The 18,529-nt window shown below is 41.5% G+C and overlaps 1 pseudogene; it reads right to left on the bottom strand.

The window, feature by feature from the left end:
• Positions 1 to 13,774: 13,774 nt before the first annotated feature.
• Positions 13,775 to 13,873, bottom strand: LOC132003042 (U6 spliceosomal RNA; annotated as a pseudogene).
• Between the last annotated feature and the right edge of the window lie 4,656 nt (positions 13,874 to 18,529).

Here is an 18,529-nt window from a genome sequence, read left to right as displayed (position 1 = left end):
TGGAGTCAAGAGTCTTTCATGGTTTGTCTCCCTCTCTGATTTCTTCCCATTCAGTTTTTCTTCCCTTCCCTTCCCCTATTGTCTTCTGCATTATTTCTTATATTCCATATATGGGTGGAACCATATGATAATTGTCTTTCTTTGATTGACTTACTTTATTTAGCACAATACTCTCCAGTTCCACCCATGTCCATGTAAATGGTAGGGATCCATCCTTTTTGATGACTGAGTAATATTTCATTGTATATATTTATTTTTAAATATTTATTTGGGAGAGAAAGAAAGAACATGAGTGCAGGAGGAGGAACAGAGGGAGAAGCAGACTCCCCATTGAGCAGGAAGCTCTACTCAGGGCTCAAACCCAGGACCCTGAGATCAGGACCTGAGCTGAAGACAGACACTTAACAGACTGAGCCACCCTGGTAACCCTAACTTATTTTTTTGAACAAGTTTTACTTTTTAGAACATGTTTAGATTTATAGAAGCATTGAGAAGATAATACAGAGTTCTCATATCTTCTGCATCAAGTTTCCCCTATTATTAATACATCACATTAGAATGGAACATTTGTTATAATTAATGAACACATGTTGATATAATATAATTAACTAAAGTCATATTTTACTGATATTTTCTTATTTTTGAACCTAACGTTGTTTTTCTATTGCAGGTTCTTATCCAAATACCACATTACTTTTAGTTGTCATGTCTCCTTGGCTCTTCTTGGTTGTGACAGTTTTCTCAGACTTGTTGATTTGGTGACTTTGATAGTTCTGGGGAGTGCTGGTCAGGAGGTTTATGGGATGTCTTTCAGTTGGGATTTGTCTGATGTTTTCTCATGATTAAATTGGGCTTATGGGTTTTTGGCAGAAAGACCAGAGAGGAAAATGGTCACTTTCATCACATCATATCAAGGTAGCATATTGGCAATATGACTTATTATTGTTGATGTTGACCTTGATCATCCAGATAAGGTCATGTTTGTCAGATTTCTTTGCTGTAATGTAATCTTCCCATATCCCCCTTCCATAGTGTACTCTTTTGAAGGAAGTGATTATGTGCAGCCTACACTTAAGTGGGGAGATACAATTTATTTTATTGTACTTTATAAAAATATAGATTATAATATATACTAAGTGTAATGCATGTATATTTTTTGATATAAAAATAGTATTGGTTTGTGATAGACCAAAAATGAAAAAGGTCCACTGATCATTTGAGAAGCACTGCTGTAAAAAACTTGCTTAAGGGCACACTGAAGAAGCCCTGGGACTGAACCCAAAATGTGTTGGCTCTAATCCAGCTTTCTTTTTCCCCAGAGCCCAATATCCTTCTCATTATGAAGCAAGTTGATGGCTGGCTGTATGATACCAAAGATTACCTACCCCATGACCATTTCTATGGATCTTAAGGAGTACGTCAAGACTTTATGGAAGTTTCTGAAATACCAGTTTCACTGAACCTTGAAATATTAGCCTGTCCAGGCTACTGTTTCAGGTCATGTTCAGAGGCTGAGATGGATTTGCACACAGGAGTTTACTGGATGTGAGGGGAGTGGGATTGGGCAGATGAAGGTTGAAGTGCAGTGCATTCCAAACAAAGACCATCATCAACCTTACAGGAGAGCTGGACCTGAGATGGCCATTCAGAGTTGCTCTGAATTTAGGCAGAGACATTCAGCTTTGAACTTCCAACATTGACCAGGTATTGGATGCTGTCTGTTTTTGGGAAAAAAGTGTAAACTTGGGAGAGGTGGCTCCTTAGCTTAAGGACATACCTTGAAAGGGTCTCAGTTGTGCCGTCAACAGCCAGCACTGGTAGCTGAGGGAGTGAGTTGATGGGGAGGTCTGGATGGCACCCCAGAGTACTAGCTACAAATACTATTTCTTTTGAAAATGTCTTTTGCTTAAATGTTGTGTCTAGATTCTAGGAATCAGGAGGTTGTTTGTGGCACTCTCCCTTGCCTTGTTAGCTGTCTCTAGTGCTTGAATGCACTAATTGTACTTTGGTGTGGATGAGGTAATCAGGGAAAAGGATGCTGGGAAGAGAGGCCGTATGAGAAGGTTAGTGCAGGCGTAAGACAGAATGCGGAGGATTTGTATTTGTGCAATCTGGCTGCGTCTATGATTCATTTGGGTCTGTGTACCCTCATAATCAGCAGGCTCCAGTGAACTGAGTGTTGCTTTGTAAAGAAAAATGAAAGCTGGAACTTCAGCAGGGAGGAAGGCATATGCACAACAATGATGAGTGCACACAACACCCAACCCCAGGGAAGCTACATAGAGGGAAGCTGCGGTAAGAGTGTTAGAATTTTTTTTCAGGGGATAGTGATGCAAGTGACAGAATTGTTTTAATTGGTCAAAAATTTGTCTCTCCTGCCACTTGTCTTTTATGGGATTTTAAGCTTACTTTTCCCCACCCATTTTGACAGGGAGTGGGAACAAGGGAATTTCAATTATAGGCCAAAAGATGAAATTCTAGAGTAGAGCAAATTTGTCAAAAGTAAATTCTTATGCAAAAAGCATGCCTCCTGTGCTCAGCGCCTTGTTTCCCTGACTTTGCGTGATGTCCATTTCTTTTGTTTATTGCAGTTTGAATTCACTAATGCACCTTTCCTTTCAGCATCACCCTCAGTTGGAGGATGCTTGGCCTGATTTAGCACACCCTGGTTGGTAGGAGAACCTTGTATTTAACAAAGAAACTCCAAAGAAGGACAGCCCTTTTCCTTATGAGTCTTTTCCACCAGCGGCCTCAGGACTTGGCACACACCATCTGGATTATATGTTGCTATGGAGATGGCACAAGGTTAAAAGACTTAGAAAACATTGAAATGATTTCTTTTTCCTATCGAGGTAGTAGAAGTTAGAATGAGAACCACCATTTTTGTGTAACAACCACAGATAGATAATAATAGCTAACACTGAGCTCTTTCTAAGTGCTGAGCACTGTGCTAAGCACTTTACTAGCATCATCTCATTTTATGTTCATAATGATTCCATGATGTGGGTATTATTATAAACTGCTCAACACAGATGATACAACAAAATTTGGAGAGTTTAGATAAGTTGCCTATTTGTAGAGATAGGATTCAAATTTAGGTGCTGACACCTTTGCACCACTTCCTATACTGCTTCATTAGCTATGAGGGAAGTGGTTTGAATAGGAAGACAGGAAGCGTGCTCAGACTGGCTTCCTAGAGAAAGGACCTTTTCTAGAGCATCCTACTGTAGGCTCCTTCTTGTAGCTCAGGACTTTTTCGTTTAGTCCTAAAAGGAGAGACCAAAGGAACAATTAAGACCGAAGAGTCAGAATCTTAAGACTGAATTTGGAACTTTGATATTTATTTGGGAGTCTGTGGCTGTGGTGTTGAGGCCCTAAGTATGGATGCAATGGCCTGAGGAGAGAAGGTGTAACCAAAAGTCAAAGGGCTCAGGCTGGATTACTAGAAACCAACATTTAAGGGAGGTGTAGAGGAAGATAAGCTAATAGGAAGGTCCAAGAGAAGAGTGAGTTTTGCTGTAATCATCCAGGACAGGATGGCATGTGGGCATCCAGTAGAGGGTGGGATGTGGTCATCCAGGAGAGAAGCCATCGGGGGGGAATAATACAAAGCTGTCAGGTTAGGTGAGATCTCATCCAAAAGAAAGGAGAGATGGAAGGAAATTCAGATACATTAGAGAGTAGAGAAAGGATAAAATCAGGGAAGGTTATGTCAAAGCCTGTATATTCTGAATGAAGTAGAATGTTCTTTCGATTTTTCTGTCTCGCTTCTTTCTTTCTCAAATTATCCTATTAATGGGTCCACTCACCTGGTGCTCAAGCAGGAACACTCAATCCAAGGGTAACCTAGCTGTAGACCCTGCCAAAATTCATGTTATCTGAGCCTCTGCTAGGTTACTGGTGGTAGATTGTGGTTGCAACTCCTCGGTGGCCCTGTTGGTGGGGCGGTTCACCACCTGATGATTTTCTCTGGACTTTCTTGGAAAAGCAACTGGACAGTTTTACCTTTTATCTGTTTATCAAGGAAAGAGTTCATTTCTATCCAAATTTAGGTTCAAGTATTTTTCTTGCTGCTTCCTTCCAGGAGCATCCAGGGACAGGTGGCATGTGGACACTTAGCATACTCCTATTTTTACCAAGAACTTGGGGCTGTAGCCAACTCACTTGAGTGTCAAAGTGGTTAAGGGTTGGCAAATTTAGGGTAAACTTTAAGATCGGACTCTTATGATACATTCAAGATTGTGCTTCGTAGGTGCTCACCTTCCTGGAAAGTCTTCCTTGCTCTTTAGTATTCGGATGCCTGCCAGAACCTTCCTGCTTCATTTATGTGACTGTTAGTTGAATATTCTGTACTTTAAAAAAATAAATATAAAATCCGTAAGTCAATGTAGTAGGATTTTATCAGCTTAGATCCTTCATTTTATGGGGAAAGTGACTGAGATTCAGGGAGAACTGAATTATCCACAGTTACCTGGCTGGGATTTGAACCCAGGTCTTCAGGTTCCTAGTCCAGTGCTCTTTGTATATTATATCTTCATCATGTAATAAAGGATAACTCATTACTGAAATGTAAGGGGACAAAATGGTGGCCTCCCTCTTTTCCTATAATTCTTCCTAGATTTATACCTCTTGCTCCCAATAATTTAATTGACTTTGTTTCTCTAGGGAAGGGTACCCATAACTCATCCCCATGGCTAAACCCAACTCAATAACCTGAATCTTTCCTATTTATGCTTCTTATAGTTTTTAAACTAGTGAACAAAACTCATCTTTTCATAGCTAGAGATAAACCCATAAGATAATCCCAAAGAAGTTTGATTTAAATTTGAACCAAATCCTAAAATATTGCTATAAGATGTTTCCTGGGATCAGACATTTGGTGGAGGTGGGAAGAGATAATGCTACTCTACTCAAGTTTGTAACAACACTAAGCATTATTCCACTTTACTGCAAGGGAAACTGGGTCACAAAGATGTTAAGTAATTAAACTGGATCCTTTAGGGTTAATTACATCAATTAATTGACAGTGCTGGGTTTCAAATCTTGTTTTATCTGCTCTGAAATATGTGCTCTTTCTACTACCCAGTGGTTCTCTAACTTGACGTAAAAATTACCTGCAAAAGTTGTCTAAAAAGTAGATTTCACCCAGTCCAGGGATTCTAATTCAGCAAGACTGAGGCAGGGTCAGGAATCTATTTTTAAAAAGTGCCCTCAGCGATTCTGGTGTATGGCTTATTGCAAAAACAGGAGGGGAAACAAGAAAAGGGGCAGTGACATAGAGGTCACATTCCCCTCAGTGACAATTTGGAGTGAAGCCAGCCACCTCCAGAGGCTCACAGCCTCTCTAGCCCTGCCTGGAGTCTTCTAACTCAAAAGAAGTAGTTCTCCACAAGCTTGGCTAGAGGAGCTTGCACGTAGGCTAGGTTTCCCAGGATGGAAATCCAAAGTTCATCCAGAAGTTTCCAAGTTAGGAATGTAGTTTCCTGTCATTTTTTCCAAGGGAGGGATCATTTGCCACCATATACTAAGCTTTCCAGAGATGGGATCTTCCTTGTCTCTATCCTAGCATCCAGCACAAATGGATGACAAATGGTGGATGCTCAGTATTTACTGGGTCATGAAGGATGGTGGACATGCTAGTGTTTGGTCCTGGTGGGTTGGGTCTGAGGGCTTTCATTTTAAAGTGTCTCCTGTTTGGAGACTACATCGTTTTGGAGGCCATCCCACTGGGATGTATCTCTGAGAAGGGCATAGCTGAGTCCAGAGATGGAGCCAGTTTTCTAAAGTACTCAATAATGAGTGTGTGTGGTAGCCCTTTTTCTTCATAATGTTTTATAAGTCGAACCCTATTTACTTATGGGAAAGTACTGTGGAGATTAAATTTCTAATCTAGTCAGTCTGTAATTATTTCTTTACTTTGGTCGATTACTAATATTTCAGGTGGCTCCCTCCCAATTCAGTCAGCAGTATCATTAACTTGCCTTCTAGCATTTCTCCCAGATCATTAATATGAAATGAACAATCAGGAGAGTCCAAGAGTCTGAAGCTTAATCAGAGAATCTGGTCTATCTGGTTCAAAGATAGCATCCTATGCTCCAGGGCTCTAATTTCCCATGCCTACAAACCTTAAAGCTCAAGTGAAGGCCTCTGATGATTTTCAATCATGCAGTTCCATGTTTTATAGAATTCCATGCCCACTTCCCCCCACTCCAGCTATACACTACATTTAAAGTAAACCACACATGCAAAGGAGACATAAGATAACTCAACGCTCTAATTCAGGATGGTATCATTTATATGAGTTTCAGAGCCTCCTCTTGGCCCATGTTGTCCAGACAACTGAAAATGGTTCAGGCACAAATGAGTGAAAGAGGTGGATGCAAGACATCTGATAGTCATGGTAGTCACAATAACCTGGCAGGGGCGAGCTCTCCTCAGAGGAGACTCAACATTCATCGTCCTCTCCCTCCCCCCTCCCCTCATCCCTCCTCCCCCCCCCCCCCCCTTCCTTCCTTCCTTCCTTCCTTCCCTCTTCTTTCCTTCCTTTCCTCCTTCCCATCTCTCTCAGTCTTTTCTTTTTCTTTCTGCTGCAAATACGTCTTAAGCTTCCCCCTCCCTATAGTCTAGCTATTGCAGTGGGCCCCTGAAAATACAAAGTAGCAAACAACATGGTTTTTGCCTTTCAGGAGCCTAAGGCTCATTAGAGCTCATAAGTGGTCAAAGTAGAGCTGTGAATGGAGTACATGTTTTCTGGACCATCATTCCTGCATCCCTAACCCTGGAGAGTTTACAGAGCCTGGTGGTGTCTTTGATGAAGAATCAAACGACACGGTGCTTGAGTGCTGCTCTCTTGTAGCAAAGCCCCCTCCCTGCCCCCCACCTCCCAACTCTCTCCCTTTTATCCATGCATTGCCCGATTTGGATGACAGTGGATTCCTGGTTTGTGGCAGTGTGACAGAGGGGAGGGGGTTCAGAGGAGTCTCATTTCAGAGTTACTTTTCTCTGGGCAGGTTGGACTATGATTGCCATGCAGCCAAAGCAACTATGATTCTGAGTGGTCATGGGTTTGAAGAAATGTAGTCATTGCTTTTGTAACATATTAGAGAAATGAAGTATTTATAAGGAAAGAAATGTTACAACATTTCCAAGAAATATCCAGATCAATAAAATATTCAGTAGACCATCTGCTAGTCTGGTCCACACAATGTCCAGTTGTTCATTCACCCACTCATCCATCCGTTGTCTTGGGCACTGGGCAAGGGGCTGGGTATACACATAAGCTGCAGGCCCTGGTCAGTCTGTGGCTGAGAAACCGATGTTTCCAAACACTGGGTCCGACTTTCTTGGCATCATGAAGAGAAGAGAAGGACTTGTGGGCTGCATATGTCTGGTGGGTAGAATGGAGGGCTCTTGGCATTTAATCTATGTTAAAAATACCTTTCAAAATCGTTTTAACAGCTCCTTGGAGCTGCAAAATATGTCACGAAGTTAAAAGAGAAAATACAGAGAAGCAACTATTAAAATTTAGAGTATTTCAGCTGAAAAACTTGGACATAAAAGAAAACACTTTCTACTTGGTACTGCTTTGTCTCAAAGGAGGTTTAAAAAATCTTAAGAATAACAGGAGCTTTAAAGCAGGTGGTCACTTATTGTATTCAGGGCTAAGGGAAGCTTAAACTTATAATGTTTAGTGATTTTTAAAAGTTCAGCTACAAGATATTATTTTGGGATAGAAAAAAGCCTAGTTGTTCCTTAACTCCAGCCATTGAAAATCAGGGGATGCATTCTGTTCCCATCTTCCAATGCAAGTGAGTTTCCATTGGGCTGAGACCAACCATGGACTATTTCAGCCTGAAATGATTACTTTCTGGAAATTTTCAGTGAGTGGAAACAGTCATGTAGAGGTGTGGGCCTTGCTACCTGGATCAATAACTTTAGCTAGTTAAGATTCCTGCCAAGAAAGGCAAGGAAGATCAAATTTCATAGACCTAACAAACCACTGGAAACTTCTTGCACGCGTGTGTTCAAGGATCACTTTTTATGATTTATAGAAACCAAAGCACTCATTGGAATATGAATAATGGCTAACATTTACTTGTCATTTATTATGCTGGCTACTGTGCCAAGTATTTTATGTACATTGACTTATTTAATCCTCGTGACAACCCATGAGCAGGTACTATTCTTTTCCTACTTTACAGATGAGAACCTTGAAGTACAAAAAGGCTAAATTACAGAGTAGGATTAGTATGTCTTTCACTTAAACAATGAGTCAAGCTCCATACATGTGAATAAATGTGAACATGAATAAATGTAACCTTCAATACCTCAGGTACCTCAGGTTTGGTGTAGATATTGGTAACTTCTTAGTCCCTGGAAGAAATGTCATAATTTGAATTCAGAAGAGAGTTTGGAAACCCACAACATGAATTTAAGATACTAAAAGAATCTAGCCTCACAAATCAGATGCTAATGGCTTGGAAAAATCCACTGCTTTCATGGGATTTGGTCTTGGGGGGAACTTTGTCTTTCTCTCCAAGCACTTCTTACATTTCCCTCTTGATAAAAACTAACAAGATGAAACCAAGTGACTCACTTTCTAAGCAAATGACATGTTTACCTACTGTAGTAGGTCTGAGATTTCTGCAATTTGCTAATGCTTAGGATGCATGAAATATAGTTTTCTCTTCCTAAAATGTTTGGCCTTCTCCAAAATGGCTTCCCACTACCCATTCCTGGTGATGCCCTGGCACCACCTCTTTCAGGGGCTGAGGCAGGTTTCTAGGCTGTCCTTTGAATACCGTGTTTAGTCCATCCTCGTCTGATGCCTTAACTTTGACAGTTTTCCCTGCATCCATCTAGCTTATAGTCTGCTTCTCTGAATGGCTCCAGAATTGAGCTGTTACTCACTACACTTTATTGCTAAATGAATTCTGGCCACAGGTGTTCTAGTCAGAATGCTCCCACAGTCTGGACCTGTAGGAAGGAAGCCTGTGGAGCTTCTGGCTGTGGCACCGAGCCATAGACTCTGGGTGAATCATATAACTTCTCTGAGGCTCAAAGAAGGCACTTTGTAAATTGTAAAGGATTAAGTGAACGCCAGGAGAATGCTAGGATTCTATTCTGTGCTTATCTAATTGTAGTTGCTGACACCTAGATAGCCATCAGCCCTAGAAATGTCCTTAGATACCTGTTTCTAGATGTGCTTGGGCCTTTGGTATGTGTGTCAGAGGCCGGGGTTAAAGTGTATCTGCTGGATGATGAACACTTTCAGTGGCTAAGGCTGTTGGAAATTACCTCTCTGTTACACTTCACTTTAAATTTTTCACCTCAAAATGAAGCAAAGTCAGGGCAGAGAACTGGATGGATTTGCTCTTGGCCACAGCATCAAGCAGTAGAGTAAACGGAAGGAGAATAATCCTAAGTGTTAAAGGCCGTCAGCATTTGCCAAACTGTGGTCTTTTTAAAAATATATACATATATTGCACAAAGAGTTTGGCATTATAAAAAGGATCTTGTAAGTACCAGAGTCTTTTATCCAGAATGTTATTAAGAACTTTTTATTAAAAATTAAGATGCTTTAGAAACCACATAAAATTTTAAAAGGCTCTACCTTTCCACTTCGCCTTTTCAAGGGGCACCTCAGGAGAGATGGTAGAATTCTCCAGCAGTTGGAGAGGTCTGCAGAGCGGTACTCTGCTCTGCCAATTTGTCCCCAGATTGGCCCAGGACGGCCATTCACCACTTTGTTTTTGGTTATTTCAGCTGCTGTTAGACATTCTCCTGCAAACACACCTGCACTGCTTTACGGATCCCGCCACCGAAGCGGGCAGAAGGTAGTGTGCTCCTGTGCTCAGTGGATCACAGTGCAATCCCATGTGTGCCTCTGCCTGAGCTCACCGGGCTCTCTGCAAGTTTTGGGGGGTTTTGTGTGAATCTAGGCCATGAGTACAGAATCAGCCTCATGTCTGTTCACCTGGGCAGTCATCTTTGTTCAGTTCAGATCCACACAGACGGGTTTGCTTCATGTTATGGGCCTCAAGCAGTCTGCCCACTGGTTTCTTCCTTTTCTTGGCTGACATTCGGAGAGTCTTTAAAGATTTTTCATGGATGTACTTCTTTTTAGAGTCAAGAAATCTTTTCCCATTCAAGGTTCTGTAATATGGCTCATAAACCTTGTGTTCCTCCCTATCCTTCCTTATCTGACTTACCCCCTTCCTGGCTTCTTTTTCTTTACCTTGATACTGTCCTTATAGCTTTTGAGTGCTCATCATTTCATCTGTCTTTCACTACTATCCCAAAACTTCCCTTCTCTGGGGTGCTTTTCCCTATCTCTTTTGTATTTCTCTAATTCTCACAGCAAGACTACAGGCCCACTTGTAAAAGCATACACTCCCCTCCTCTATCTCCATATGATCAGTTGAATTTTCCTTACTAACAGCTCTTGTGGTTGAAAGATCTGAAAACTTTGACTTTGCCCTTTTCTGAGATTCTCTTTTTTGCTTGTAGAGAACCAAGTGAAGCTCTTAACCATTCTGACAGTCTGGATTTTTCTGGCTTGCTGCTGTTGGTTTTTCATTCAGTAAATTTGAGGATTCCCTTCTTTATATTTGAGGAGAACTTCTTTATGCAAGATATTATCCTAGGTGCTGGTGACACAGGGAAGGTGAAGGTTCTGTGCAGAAGAGCTTGCAGGCTGGTGGGAAGACAGACATAATGTCCCCTCCTGCATTCTACTGGTGTATGGTGGGGTGGAGTTGGAGGAGGGTTGCATGGGATGCTTCATCTCCTACCAGAGAATGGGCCACCTAATTCAGTAAAGGGAGGGGAAAGTGTCACCAAAAAGTCCTAGTTGAACTGAGCTCTGAAGTATGATGAGATATTCACCAGGCAGTCAGCTGCTGCATTCATGGTGGAGGGAATAACACGGGCAAAGGTTCAGAAGTATGAAAGAGGGTTGACAATGTCCAGTCTATTTATGAACCTTGTCAAAGATCAGATAATCTTACCTTTATGCATTTTTTGCCTGCCCGACAAGAAGAAATGTGCTTTGAGTGGGTCATCAGGAATGGTCAAATCTGCATGGCTGGTGTGAGGGGCTCAGGGCTGGGTAGGGAAGGGTTAGTCACTTGAAAGTTTGGTATGCTGAGACAAGGCTCTTAAAGGAGCTCTGGGGTTTTTACAGAGGAGAAAGTGCTTAAAGGCAGATTATGCAGCCAACGGTGAGCCAGTAAATGGTTTCACTGGGGCCAATACTAGGATATTTTGGCAGCCTTCTTTATTGGGCGTGGGGCTCTCTGGCTATTCAATACGATTGTGACTCCCCTTGCGAATGCCCATGAGGAGGTTAGGGTGAAAATAAAGAGCTTTTAAGTATTTTAATGTGATTTCTATTGCATTTTAATTTTTTAATAAAACTTTTAATAAAGTTCTGCTTTAGGAGCCACAGAGATCAAAAGATTCTATTTAATAGAGAGTCCAGTGTTATAGTACTGGGAGATAGATGGGCTAAACCAGACCGTGGTACATCTCTTTCAAGTAAATGTAATAAATGGTTCTATTGGAATGGGAAAAAAGGGAAGATGCATACCTACATGCATGTATCCCCCCCCCCCCACCACTCCTTGTAGCCAATAATTCTACTCTCTGGAAGTAAATGCTGAGCTCCTGGCATCTTTGACTAATACCCTTCTCATAGGATAGTTATACTGCTCCAAAGACAGTATGGACATCTGAGCCAAATAATTTTCTCTTTCATTTGCAAGAAATTGAACTGACAGATATACCTGTCTATTTTGGTGCCAAGAAAATGTCCTGCTAGAAATGTGTGATAATATATTATATGACAGTCGCTGAAAATGTTTCAGATGCAGCAGTAAATTGATTGTGGTTTTCAGACCAGATGTGCACCATGTTTAGAATTTATTGTGCTTCTTCATATTGTAGCTTTGTGCTTAAGTAAATAGAAAGAAGTGTTCTGCTTTTCAGTGAAACCTCTTAAGTGAACGGATGGCATTTCCACCCCCACCCCGGTTAGTGATATGAAATTTTAGGACAGGACAAATTGGAGTAAGTCACTCTCCTCACACCCACTCTGTAGCTCATAGGGCTCAAACTAAGGACGTCTTTTGTCTTGTCTTCTAAGGTTAAGAATGAAATAGCTGGCAAATGACCATAGCAGAATTGTGCAGCACTTTTGTGCTCACCTAGAAACTGAAGAAATATGGTTCATATCTGATGGTAGTATTTTAAGCCCCTGCTTGTGATTTAATATAAGGTATGAGCTAAACAGAACTCAATTAAAAAGGCTGAAAAAGACATCTTTTTAATGCATATCTCTGCAAGACTCAAGGCAGCCTTTGCTAAAGGTGTTAGAAACAGGACATTTGCTTTTCTATGTGGTTTAATAAAATATCTTTCTAGGCATAGAAATGGTCTGTGTGTCATGATGGGTCTGCTTTTTTATGCTATCTCATCTTACATTTCCATTCTAGTGGCACATTGGTTTTGAGTGGTTAAAGATCTGTCTCATTTCCTCGCCAACTGAGATTATATTTCCGGCTCTTTGTTAATTCTGTGCACTCTAACAATTGCTGCCGATCACGTCCTGTGTTACTGTGCTAGGCATTCCGTGAGCCCAGGAACCAGGGTAGGATATGATCCTGCCTCAGGAGAACAGGAAGACAGTAGACGAAAGGCAAGAAGGCGAAATTTCACAGGCTGGATCTCATTTAATGCTCAGAGCAACTCTCAGCTTTGCAAGGGGTGGGTGTTTATTTCTTCATTTTACAAATAATGAAACTGGGCCTCACATAGCTCAGAAATTAGGCTCCAGAGCCAACAGCTGCTTGACTTCAGAGCCCACACCCTCTCTCCAGCTCACTATCTGGCTGGTTGGAGAGTCAAGACAGAATAATGAGTGCAAGGCTAGAAAAAATTTGAATAAATGTAAACATAGGCACTAAACATAGGCATTAAAATACCATGTGGGTTAGAGAGGGATCACTGTGCAGCTTGTAATCAGTGAAGGGTGTCTGGGGGAGCACCTGGGCTGGGTTTGGAAGCCTGGGAGGATGAGGGCAGAAATCACAAGCACAAAGGCATTGAGGGCATAAGCTTGCAGCATTGACAAGGAAGCCCAGTTGCCAGGGGCAGGACTGTAGAATGGGGAAAGGAGAAGGTGTAGGGCAGGGGCAGATGACGCTAGACCCCAAATGCAGAACTGAGGAGTGTAGAGCCTTGTGAGAAACTGCCTGTACCCTCTCTCTCTCTCTCTCTGGGTGTGTGTGTGTGTATGTGTGTGCAGAGAAAGTTTAAAAATGTGGAGGGAAAGTGCTATTTAATTAAAAGTTGCATTTGGGGCCTGTAGGATGTTGAATTTTCCCTTTGTAGCAAGAAAAAGTGGTGCCTTAATAATGAGGAAAATGTCATGTTTCCTTTCCCACCAGGGAATAAAGTAAGTCAACCCCTTTGCTGAAGTGAATGTGTCTGAGACTTGTTGGCAAAATGAACACATTCCTTTTGAGTCTTGGTGAGAGGCAGAAATGGCAGGGGGGCGAGGGGGCACGTAAAGAAGGACGTGTGCGCAGACCACCAGTCTGGCGGTGTCTCTGCTCTGGTGGAGATGCCTGGGCACTGGGAGGCAGATGAAAATATGAAAGAAAGAAGATCCATAGGGAAATCCTGATGAGCCCAGGGAATACCAGGGAACATGTAGGTCAGCTCTTTGGACTGGGGGAAGATACTGGCATTTTCAGGGGCTTATCATCATTCCCAGAGAGGACAACTTTTTACATGTCATCCTCATGGAGGAGCCATGTGAATCTTCTCTGTATTGTTCCAATTTCAGTTTATGTGCTGCTGAAGTGAGCACAGTATATTTTAAATGTTTGTAACAATTTTTTTTTTGTGTGCTAGGTGCTGTAGCATAAAGTGAAGGCATAAAGTACAACTCCCAATTTTTTATATAATTTTTATACAATTTTTAAAGTGATTGTGACTTGTGATTTTATAATTGGGCAAAAGAAAAATCCAAGATTTAATGAGCAACTTAAGAATCCCTTCTTGAGTAATCATGGATGCTTATCTACTGTTAAGAACCCCGTTTTAAACATGGATTCTAAATTTAAGAAAAAGGTACACACTAGATTCACACCTGCATTTTTCTGGTTTGGAAGGAAGTAAGGAAATTTTTTGAGATGTTTGAAAACTTGATCTGAAATAATCATTCATATGGCAGACAATTCACCAGATGCTGGGAGATACAAATAGGAAGTCCCAGGAACTTATAAACTTTTGAAGGCAGCAGAGAAATGTGTAATACAAAATGATTGCTGCTACAAAATACAAAGAGAACATAGATTTAGAGTGATTTAGAGACAGTGATTTAGAGACTGGGTAGATGCGTCCCTGTGGAGTGGGTTTTGCAATATATACAGGAGTTCAGATGGAGAAGAGGGGAGCGAGAGAAAAGAGAATGTTGAGTGGCATTGTAAACAGAGCAATGTATAAGTAAAAACTCAAGCATGTTAAAGTGTACCATCTGCTTAGGGAACTACTAGCCTAACAAGGTTGGTGTGTGATGTATAGTAACAAAGGAATAATAAGAAATGAGGTTGTAAGAATAGATTAGAGACAGATGGCAATAGCCTTAAATGCTTTGCTAAGAAGTTTGAACTTTATTCCTTAGGCTAGTGTTTCTCAGGTTTTTTGTTTTGTTTTCAATATGAGTCCTGCAATGTGCTCTGGAAGAAGAGGGATCTATAGTTAGAAGTTGGGGAGATACTGTAAATATGCATTCTTCTTGGATATGCACAAGTGTGTCACTACACTATGCATCTTAGCATTACAAAAGCTCTGAGCATTCCTGAAAATATAACACAACCAAATAGTCTAACTTTTACTCATTGCTTCCTAAATTGACTTTCCATGTAATGCCTTCTCAGATTTCCTGAAACTACTATTCCCTTAACTTAGATTGGGAAATGATTCTAGGGGAGTTTTTTAGTAGGAAGGAGATTTAATCTGGAATGCACTGGAGGAAGGGAACTGGTGCCTTATGGAGGTGGGAAGGGTGGACTCGCACTAGGACATCACAGAAGACTGAACTGCATGCTGGCAAGCTCTCCGTTACAGATCTTACTTTGTGCTGTAACTTCTATTTCTTCCACTTACCTGTGCATTTCCAGCCACAGTTATTTTGCATTCCATGCCCAACACACAGTAGTTTGTAATTACATCTATGTTGAATGAATCAAGGGAAGAATGAGCCTACCATAAGCATTTGGTTAAGAATCCTGATGAAGCTATAGGCCTCATAGGGCAGATTGGAAAAGACAGCATTCTTTGGGGCTAGGAATTATGAAAAAGCAAATGCCTAAATCAGGTATAAATATAACTCTCACTTTTGATACTGACTCTCAATAAGCAGGATCACTAGTGGGGCGCCTGGGTGGCTCAGTGAGTTAAAGCTTCTGCCTTCGGCTCGGGTCATGATCCCAAGGTCCTGGGATCGAGCCCTGCATCAGGCTCTCTGCTCAGCGGGGAGTCTGCTTCCCACTCTCTCTGTCTCTGCCTGCCTCTCTGCCTACTTGTGATCTCTGTCTGTCAAAAATAAATAAATAAATAAATAAATAAAAATAAGCAGGATCACTAGTTTAAAAAAATTATTGAATATGGTACTTTGTGTGGATATATTTTGTATATCACCAATAAATTATTTTGTCTACCTTGAAATGTTTTTCTTATTCTTGTGAGATAATAAAATATATAAGAGGAAATATTATTTAATATAGTCACAAAGATGGAGAAGCACATTAGGCATGATAGATTATGATCCTTCTGGTGTGAAGTGATAGTTATTTGAGCAGGAAAAGGAAACGTTCTCTTAATGGTTAGCACAGATTTCATAGAAAAGGTGAAACCAGGAAAAAGGACAAATCTCTATTTATAATTTACTTTGCTCCTAGATTTCTCAGTGTAACACTTGCTGTAAAGGTGAATCTTAAGGAAAACTAGAAAAATGGCTCAGCATACATCACCACCATGATCACATTTGAAATGGCAGGATCGTAGAAGCATTAGCTTAGTGGAAGTTTGGAGGTGCCCCACTTTAGCTTGGCCAGCATCACCTCGAGGTGCCCCACTTTAGCTTGGCCAGCATCACCTCGAGGAAAAGCACAGTGAAATCAAAGCCTATGGCCAGAACAAAGCTCTGTGAGCCTCAACGATTCCAATACAGTGTGGTGGAGCAATATTTTGAAATATCAACTGAGGATTTTTTTTGTCCTTGGGTCATTTGGTTCTGGCTTCCATTCAGATGATTAGGCCAGTCTGGGTTCTTTGCCTTGGCAAAGGTGGAGCAAGCCCAGGAAACAAAGTCATATCTTGGCTTTTAGGATTCAAAGTTCTAACTACCACAGGAGAGAAAAGAACCTGGGGACATTAATAATAAATGAGCCTAGAATACCACAAGACTGAGGACCAGGTACCTGCCTCGGGGTGGGGTGGGGGGATTAGATTCCATGGAGCAGGAAGCATCAGGGGGTTATAGGGGCACATTTAGAAGCTTCTGTGTGGATAATTCCTGAGGAGGGTAGGGGCCCAGTCCTCAGGCAGGTCAAGTCTTGGGGGAGGTGTGACTGTAGAACCCCAGATAGATTTATGGGAGTTAGATGCACACAGGACCTTCACCTCACTTTCTGGGTAGTTCCCTGAGGAGAAATGACTGTATAAAGAAGAGGTGCCTTGGACAGCATTGGGTTCCCATGGCCTAGATGGTGGGAAGAATCATTCTCTGAGCTAAATGGATGGGTTTCTGAATGGTCCCAATTTCTCATAGCCCAGCATGGTGTGGAGCAGTAAGTGAATTCCTGGGTACCACAGAGGAGCACAGGGGAAGCAAAAGCAAAAGCAAGTATGGGGAGGCGGGCCAGACAGCAGTCAATTTGTTGTATGATGACCAGGACTGGGCATCCCAGGGGCATCTCAGCAGATGCCACTGTGGATGATGGGGAACTCAGTGCCCACCATCCTCATCCCTGCTTCCTTGGTACTACTCAAAGTCCCTAGACTCCTAAAATGACTGCACTAAGCTTCTGCCACCCCTTCAGCATGTTCTCTCAAAACAGAAATTCCATTGTGTTATAGAAAAAATAAAGTTGCATTTCTTAAACACATGAGTCTGGGGACTGAGATTCAAGCTTGCTTTTTGTATAATAATAAAAAATTCCATTTGATGATGTCTGGTCAAGAATGGGCACTTCTCTTTCCTGCAAAGATCAGGATGCCCTTAAACTCTGGCAAATACAAAGAGGGGTTTGTTGAAAGGATACACAAAAGCCTCTTAGAAATCAAGGGTAGAAAAGTATAACTGGGTTTGAGGGGATTCTTGGAAAGGGAAAATGAGGCTTTTTTTCACTGTCTCTAAGGGACTCCATGAACTCTTTCATCTCTCCCTGTGTGCCTTTCCCCTCCCACTTCAATACTGGCTTCTCCTGCCTGGGCAGTCTGTGATCGGATTCCCTGCCCCAGCCCAGGTCTCCTGCCTCTTCAGTTGCCCTGCTGGGGGGACTCCTTTGTGTCTCTCTGTTGTGTGTACACACAGCAAGTGTCTGGTTGGCTCTTTTTGGTCAGGTGTCTTCTTCTATCCAATCACTGACTGGTTTTTGCTGGGGAGTCATAAACCACATTTAGAGCAGCAAAGGCAGGGCTGCCATATTGAATAACTCTGGAGGGTGCTTGTCAAATACTGTTTTGTGAATGGCTCCCTCTGGATTTGTATAGTGCACATTCTCATGGTCAGACACAGCAGTTCTGGCCAAGATCTCTGCTCTCCTTCTGTTTCACAAATGCAGTAAAATGGTGGAACTTAACTGTTGTTTGACTTGAGTGAAAATCTTCTTAACGTGCCAAGTGGCCATATGAATGCCTGGAATAGGATGAAGAGGGCTGGTCTCAGCATATGTGAATGTTCATGGTGAACAGAAAGAGGCTACCTTGTCAACTTGGATGGTTTTCTGGTTAGTATAGTGGTTTAGAGGACAGGCTTTGATGTTCAACAGAACTGTGTTCAAATCTCAGCTCTGCTTATAAAAGAGTGTTGGTGGTCAGGTTACTTGATTTTTCTAAATCTCAGTGTCTTCATCAATAAAGTGGAGGTGTTAATTTCAGTCCTACAGGGATTATTTTAAGAATTAAAGGATTTAATTCATTTAAGGAATTTAGGCCAGTGTCTGGCCCCCAGTAAGGGCCAGATGTCATCAGTTCCATTTTTTTGGTAATAAGCCATATAAACTAAGCAGCTATGAAATCTTGACCCATTATATGATACACATTTATTTATCTGCATTCAAGGTAACTATTATGTATTTGGTAAAGATCTATATAGTTAAAATTGAGATCAGAATCACAAGGTTATACCAAAGTTGATAAAAGTAATAATTAGGAAAAATTTTAACGATATTGATGATGAAGAAGAAATAAACTTGAGTAAACTTGTCTCAGGCTTGTGTGGCACAGGTATGCACAT

Source organism: Mustela nigripes, chromosome 15 (assembly GCF_022355385.1).
Source record: "Mustela nigripes isolate SB6536 chromosome 15, MUSNIG.SB6536, whole genome shotgun sequence".
NCBI classification, from domain to species: Eukaryota; Metazoa; Chordata; class Mammalia; order Carnivora; family Mustelidae; genus Mustela; species Mustela nigripes.
The sequence above is the reverse complement of the archived record's forward strand: the minus strand, read 5'-3'. Positions and strand labels throughout refer to the sequence as shown.